This window comes from Amphiura filiformis, chromosome 9 (genome assembly GCF_039555335.1).
Source record: "Amphiura filiformis chromosome 9, Afil_fr2py, whole genome shotgun sequence".
Lineage (NCBI taxonomy): Eukaryota > Metazoa > Echinodermata > Ophiuroidea > Amphilepidida > Amphiuridae > Amphiura > Amphiura filiformis.
In genome coordinates this window covers 26,208,456-26,216,469 of record NC_092636.1, presented here as the reverse complement: position 1 = coordinate 26,216,469, position 8,014 = coordinate 26,208,456, and the positions used below count along the sequence as shown (strand labels likewise).

General features: G+C 34.5%; 1 non-coding gene across 1 annotated transcript; it reads left to right on the top strand.

Moving 5' to 3' along the window:
* The first annotated feature begins 5,815 nt into the window (after positions 1-5,815).
* LOC140161485 (U5 spliceosomal RNA) lies at positions 5,816-5,935 on the top strand. The gene has a single exon (XR_011860170.1). It is a non-coding gene; the product is annotated as a U5 spliceosomal RNA (small nuclear RNA).
* The last annotated feature ends 2,079 nt before the right edge of the window (positions 5,936-8,014 follow it).

Below are 8,014 nucleotides of genomic sequence, written 5' to 3'. Positions count from 1 at the left end.
TTATTGGAATGGCTCCACAGTATTCCACACTTCAGTGTGCATTTAGAGTAAAGAATTACAAAGCTATGGAGAAGTGCCAAGAAGATTTAGAAAGCATGTTTTCAAGATCAAGGATTGTCCCATACAAACATGCTTTAACTTGCAATGTTTCAAAAATTTGATATGGGCAGTTACAGAATGGATCCATCCCGGGTGTTAAGGTAGCTGTGTACTCTCAGATACGCATGTAGTAAAAGTGCCATAACTTTGTAATTATTCACGCAAGACATATAAAAGTATACATTTTTATGAAGGCAAGACATCAATGAATATCAATATAAGTACAGTTTTGGTGTAAAAACAACAAATATGAAGAAAATCACAAAAAAGTAATTTTTTGGCAATTTTTGTTCGGTACATCATAACAAAAAAACACTCTTTCCAAAAATGTTTGTTTTGCTTTTTTCTTAATCTTGAGGCACCATTCCAAAAACCGTTTTTTTAGTTTTTTGATATTGGCCTTATTTTTTGAGATATTGACCATATAAGGCATCAAAATGAACTTTTAAAATTCACAAACGCCTATTTGCACAAAATGATGCCTAAAATCGGAAATAGACCAAAATATAAAAAATAAGAAAACCGTTTCTTAAATCGATCATGCTTTTTATGATGAGCATAATTGCTTACCTATAGATGCTGTATTTATTGAGTTATCATGTACCTAAATCGCCATTTTACCGATGAACATTGAAATAAAGGCTGTTGAAGTTTAAAGTGGTCACATTTTGCACTTTGATCAAGCTTACAGAAGAATGCGGCAGTTCTCGTTTTCTAACTTACATTAGCGTCGGCGTATGCGTAAGCGTATTTGTTACGTTACAAATTGCGCGATACATAACGCGATGCGTTGTTGCGCGCGTGTACCCTGCTGGTACAAGAAAGATTTTCTTTCCTTTTAAATTTCAAACACGAGTGGAATATTGAAATAAAATCCCTAAATATTGCAGTTGGAGTTTACAAATCTGGATTTTCATTCCTTGTATTTATAAAAAACATAACAAAGTACAAACATATCAAAAAATCTCAATTTCGCGAAAGAAACAATGTCTAGAGTACACAGCCGCGTTAAGTTCATTCAAGATAGGGCTTCACATCACACTGCCAGTGTCGTAAGACAGGGACTTCAGGAACTATCTTTCTAAAAGCATGTGTAAAGCAATTTTATGTTATGTGGACTGAGGTGAGATATTGAAGAGCATGTATGCAATAAATAGCAGTGAACCTATGCATTAAGTAAAACCATGATTATGTCGATCTTCGTTTAAATGACAATAGCTCCCAGATGCATCAAGCTATCACCTTCAGATTGTTAGATCAATAAGTTAACATATGCCCCTTTCTATTTATAGAAAAATTATATTAATTAGCAATTTTATATTTTTGATATATTTTTGAAAATGTCACATAGCCCGGTACCGGTGAATCTGCCATATTGCAAGGGTTGTTTAATATTGAAAAAAAATTATGGTACAGAAGTATATCACTTCTTTTGACTGTCTTGACTATATTGACTACATGACAATACTGCTGAACAAAACTGATTATAGGTTAAAAAATGTGTATCACTTATTAGGAGTGCAATTGTACAAAATAATGCACACATACTAAGATGTTGATGCATCTAATGCACGAGCCCCGAAGGGGGAGTGCATTATTCATTCATTCATTCATTCATTCATTCATTCATTCATTCATTCATTCATTCATCTTTATTTCATTCAAATATAATTTATACATAAGACACGCGGCATCAACATCTCAGTACAAGTGCATTATTTTGTACAATTTCTCAAGCAACAAGTGATATGCATTTATTAACCTATTTCATATACGAGTAAAAATCTCTTACTCTCGCTCTGCTCTGATATGGCTATGTGTTCCCTTCATGAGTGCTGCTCTGCAACGACCAATGCTTTGACGCAAAATCAGTCAATCAGATTATCTTTCTGTTGTTATGATTGTAAAACTAATTGAATTAGCCAATCAGAACCACCCTTCCCGGTTTTACGTTGTGCACATGTAAACAAGTGCCGTTATTTTTGCCACCAAGTGTAAGTGAGTTATGATATAGTAATCATGAATTTCTAAAGTAATGTATGTATACAGAGCTGATAGATAAATAAATCAATATTGTACATTAATGTTATTGTTAAAATAAAATAATCAAAATGAAATAATGATAATTAAAGGTCTTTGTTGTTTTGTATTGTGTTTTTGCTTCCCCAACTCTTTAAGATAAAGAATCAAAAGTTCAAAACATGTTCCAGGTCACATGTTCCAATCACCATCTATCCCTAACAAAAAACAAAATGGGCGCCCCTACCCCCACCCGAGAATATCTTAGACGCGGGCAGTGGCGTAGCTAGGAGCTAAGGATACATAATGCCCCCTCCCATTCTTGAAACAATTGCGCGTGAAATTCACAAATAAGGCCTATACACTAATTAATTTTTGTTACTAGAAGTTGAATATCGGTCTTATACACTTCTAGTGCCCGTTTCTATTCATCGTTATGTATTCTTCTCCCGTGCATTATTTTTGCGAACTACCCTTCATAGCCCAAATTATATGAACCTGCACGCTAAACAATGCATTATCTAAAACCCGCACGCTAAACAATAGATTCTAGATAATACGTGCACGCTCAAATACTAGAAATACTACTTTCACATGACTATATAGTAGAGTTAGGTGGCGCTTTCGACACAGAGGTCACATAACTGTATAATTGTCTGTTCGGTATATATACCATCAAAAAAGTACGAATATACATTCTGTGGTGTTAAAAAGGTATAGCTACAAACGGTGTTCTATTTTGCAAATATCATTGTCATAAATTGTGCCTGGACACCTCGAATAAGCCGTAAAGTCCCTCTCTGGTTATTTTTACTTTTTTACATATTTGCAAAGAGCATGTTTCAGGGATTAAAATGACACCTCAATGAACTTCATATGACAATCAGAAGCGAAGTTATGGCTTGTTATAGGTTGTCATGAATCAAAACGCGAAACCGAGAAAAACGCGTTCAAAGTTATGGAAGCAAAATGACCGTTCATCAGATGGGCCTCAGAAAATGTGGATTATTTCATATTTCCACTTATTTCTTTAAAATAAAACTTTGTATGTGTTTAGAAGAAAGCTTAAACATTTCAAATCTGCAAAAATCTCAACTTCGCCAAAATACGAGATTTGCATATATTTTCACCTGTAGCTCGAAATGAAGTTTGCCGAGTTTACGGCTCATTCGCCGCGTCCAGCCACAATTATGATAAATGACCTCAAATAAATCAAACATCAAATGAGAATAATCGAGCTTCTATTAATTAAAAAGAGCCAAAAACAGGTGGATCATAATTATACAAGATGACACCATTGCAAAAATTCAGCATTTTATAAATGAAATACATGTAGGCCTATATTATATCTAAAATAACATGGCCGGGCCCGGGAAAAACACACTAGCGCATAATATCATGATCATGCTTTATAATACTGAACAAATTGTAAAATCCCAATGTCGTGTGTTTTAATATAGGCCTAAGTAGATTTTTTAAAGTTCAAATTATAGAGCTATAAAGTCCAGTTGATATGTTTTTTTCTCATCTCAATTCACCGTAGTCGGACATCTAAATTGATCGTTTCCAGGTGAACTGGTTCTCGCTGTGTTCGAAACCACGATATTAAATGATCACAACATAAAGTCAATTGGTTACAAACCATGCGTGAATAAGTTACTAAAGTATGACTTATGGCGCAATCGATACCATTGATAGTTAACTTATACAGGGATTGATTTTCTTTTCCAGTTAAATTTTACCTAGCTGGTCAATGACCTGACGGTGTTTTTAAAATGTAAGATATTTCCCTAATAATTAAAACTAATATAATGAATGCAGTAATTAATATTGCCTATTGTTTTAATACACTCAAAGTGTATGACGGATAATGTACACGTGCAAATGCATTCGTCAAGATAATTGCACTTGCCATGGAGTTATTGCATTTAGCTCTTGAGCCTATCGGCTCTCGAGCTAAATGCAATAACTCCACGGCGCGTGCGATTATCTTGACTAATGCATTGCACTCAGTTCATTATCCTTATCAAAATGTTATTTCAATTGATTTTGTGATGAAATGCACACGAAGACGAAGTGCGTGAAAATTTTGACTTTCATCGCTTATTTATTATTTAGTGTTTTTAAAAATATTCCAGTATATACACTCCTAGGAAAAAGCGCAACTTAGAACTTTTTTGCCCGTATACATGGTATACAGCACCCTAAGCAATGATAAGGTTTTATAAAGAACCTTAAAAATTCTATAAAGAACCTTAAAGATTGAAACTGGCATAGGGACTTTCTAATTAATTCAGGGACTCATCACAAAGGGCCTAGAAGATCCAAATCAAACTTTCTCATTTTGACATTTTTCTTGGCGTAACCCGACCGACCCTAAAAATAGGCCCGACCCAAGACTTTTTTTCTTATTCTTTTGCAAAAAAAGAAATCGAAAATTAAAAAAAAGAAAAGAAAAAGAGCAATTTACAGCATAAAATGTGTGTAAAAAACTTGCCGACCGACCGACCTTAATTTTATTTTTATGTTACGCCAATCAAACATTTTTTAGGCCTAAAATATGAACAGTGTGTTCGATTTGACTCAAATAAAAAACAAATGATAGCTAAAGTGTAATTCAACTGTTGCCTCAAAGACCCGATTTTGCCAAAATAACCAATTGATGAGGATCTTTCTACCTTAAGAAAAATGCTCAGAAAAATGAAAAGTAGTGCGAAGCCTTTTGGAACTAAAAATCATTTTCTTGGCTAAACAACCTTGTCATGATTCGATTGATAACCGTTTGGTTACCATCTGGAATTCATATTCTGTCCTGGCAGTGGCGGCGCTACGGGGGTGGCAAGGAGGGGGCATTTCCCCAAATTATTTTTCTTGCCCCCCCCCCCTCCCCACACTTTCGAGGAAAAACCCAAAAATTACCTATATTTCCACTTTTTGCGGCAATTTAGCGCAAAATTTGTCGATTTTCCCCCCTTAAATTTACTTTCACCCCCTCCCCCAACGCCCCCCCCCCCGAAAAAAAAATATCCTGGTGTCGCCACTGTATTCTGTAGATAGATTTCGTCTCAAAGTAATGCAGAATTCGTTACACTGATTTCTCTGGTAAACAAACCAAAGATAGAATGTCACCAGTCTCCTAACGAGAAAAAAAAACCGTTCTGCATAACTTGCTGAAGTCAGAAAAATTAAGAACACTTTTATAATATCAGTGGAATTTTTTCAACGTCATCACCCATTTTACAACGGTCACTTTGGTTTATCATGATAGCACTTTATGCATGGTGCAGTGTGTGTGTTGCTATCTACTCCTGATAGCACATTTAAGTTTCTGCAGGTATCTTCTCAATATGCCAAAACTAGTGGTGGTGTGTGAGGTGAATTAAGTAGATATCTTTTGTTTATTTTAATAAACCTAATTTAAAAAACCTAATGAGAGTTTATTATAATAAACCTATTTTAAAAAACCTAATGAGAGTTCTTTTTAAATGGTCCCTAAGCTTCTTCAAGCTTAATGTCCAACAAAGAATCATTTTCTTGGCTAATGAACTTTTTTGGTTCTACAAAGAACCCCATTGAAAACCAATAGGGTTTGGCCGATATTTATGTGATGATGATTGATAACCGCATGATTTGACTCCTAACACCATGGAATTCATATTCTGTATCTAGATTGGGTCTCAAAGCAACGCACCATTCTTTACTCTGGTTTCTCTGCAATACACGCATAAATCTTTCGCCTTTTACTAAAGATTTCCGTGCAGAGGAACAAATAGATGAGTCTATAATTATTTTTCAATGCTCTGCTTCTAGCAGAGCTACAAACAAACCAAAGATAGAATGTCACCAACCCTCCAAATGAGTTAAGCAACGTTCTGGATGTCCGGATCTTGTTGAAGTCAGGAAAAAATAAGAACACTTCTGTAATATCAGTGGAATTTTCTCAACGGCATTATCATTAGGGGGCACTTATTTTACAACTGTCACATTATTTTGATTCATCATCCAATGTGTGTTGCTATCTACCCCTGATAGCATAGTACGCGAACTATGCATAGTGTGTATTGACATCTCTACATAGCAGAGGATACAGTATGCATGGTGGGGTGTGTGTGTTGCTTGCTACCTACCCCTGATAGCACATTTAAGTTTCTGCAGGTATCTTCTCAATATGCCCAAAACAACTTCTAGTGGTGGTGTGCAAGGGGAATTAAGTAGATCATAATTTGGTTGCCAGCTTTTACGCGAACTTGCCGCTAGATGCTTAAATATAATAAGCACGTATTTCCAAAATAGAACCCCAGGAATAGAACCAATCTACTACCCCGATAGCATGGTAAAATGTCTGTATGTTGCTATCTACCCCTGATAGTGGTGGTGTGTGAGGTGAATTAAGTAGATATATCATGTTTAATATTAAGTATTGGTTATACACTCTAGAAATAGAATATTATTTTAGTGTTATAAATATTCCAGTACACTCCTAGAAAAAAGTGCAACTTTCTAATTAATTAATTAATTAATTCAGGGACTCATCACAAAGTTAAGGCCTAGAAAGATCCGAATCAAACTTTCTCATTTTGACATTTTTCTTGGCGTAACCCGACCGACCCTAAAAATAGGCCCGAACCTAGACTTTTTTTTCTTATTTTTTTGCAAAAAAATTAAAATTTAAAAAAAAAATCTAAAATTTAAAAAAAAAAAGAAAAGGCAATTTACAGCATAAAATGTGTGAATTTTTTTTTTTTAACTTGCCGCCCGACCAACCCTAATTTATTTTCATGTTACGCCAATCAAACATTTTTTAGGCCTAAAATATGAACAGTGTGTTCGATTTGACTCAAATAAAAAACAAATGATAGCTAAAGTGTAATTCAACTGTTGCCTCAAAGACCCGATTTGACCAAAATAACCAATTGATGAGGATCTTTCTACCTTAAGAAAAATGCTCTGAGAAAAATGAAAAGTAGTGTGAAGCCTTTTGGAACTAAAAATCATTTTCTTGGCTAAACACTTTCGAGGAAAAACCCAAAAATTACCTAATATTTCCACTTTTTGCGGCAATTTAGCGCAAAATTAGTCGCTTTTGTCCCCCTTAAATTTACTTATCTTTCTCGGCATTCGGCCTATATGCCAAGCTATAAGAAAAAAGGGGGCAAAAAAGAGGTAAAAATAGAGAAACAGTCAGATGCGGAAAGTGATGAGTCTGTAATATCGCTTTAAACTTTCAGATTGGAACTAATGTATTAGAAAGAAAAAATTCGCCGCTACATGATGAACTAAAAATTTAGAGAAAATAATGTAAAACAGAGTAGCAAGATGCAATGAATCGGGATGAGATTCTAAATGCTATCTTCAGTAGAGATAGCGAAAAAATCCTAAAACGCGCACGGTTCCTCTGCCCGAATTAAGAAATCGGCATTCGGCCTATATGCCGCGCTATTTTAAAAAAAAGGGAGAAAAAAGAGGTAAAATAGAGAAACAGGCAGATGATAATCTCTGCTTTGTAAGTGCCGTTTTTAATTTTGGTCAGCTTCGTAATTTTTACATTTCTTTATAGCTCTGCAGTCGGCCTAATGCCGATTTTCTCTGAGCGAGCAACCCCGTTCAATGCAGTTTTGCCGTTTCGCGCCGTACTGAATCATCATCTACAACGCGTGCTAGACAATGTTTTTTATTATAATTTTTTTTTAAATATTATTATTATTATTATTATTATTATTATTATTATTATTATTATTATTATTATTATTATTATTATTATTATTATTATTATTATTATTATTATTATTTTTTTTTTTTTTTTTTTGTTGCTTGCTTTCTTCTAAAGATAGCAATTTTGGTCAACTTCGTCATTTTAACATTTCTTTATAGCTTTGCATTCGGCCTAGTGCCGATT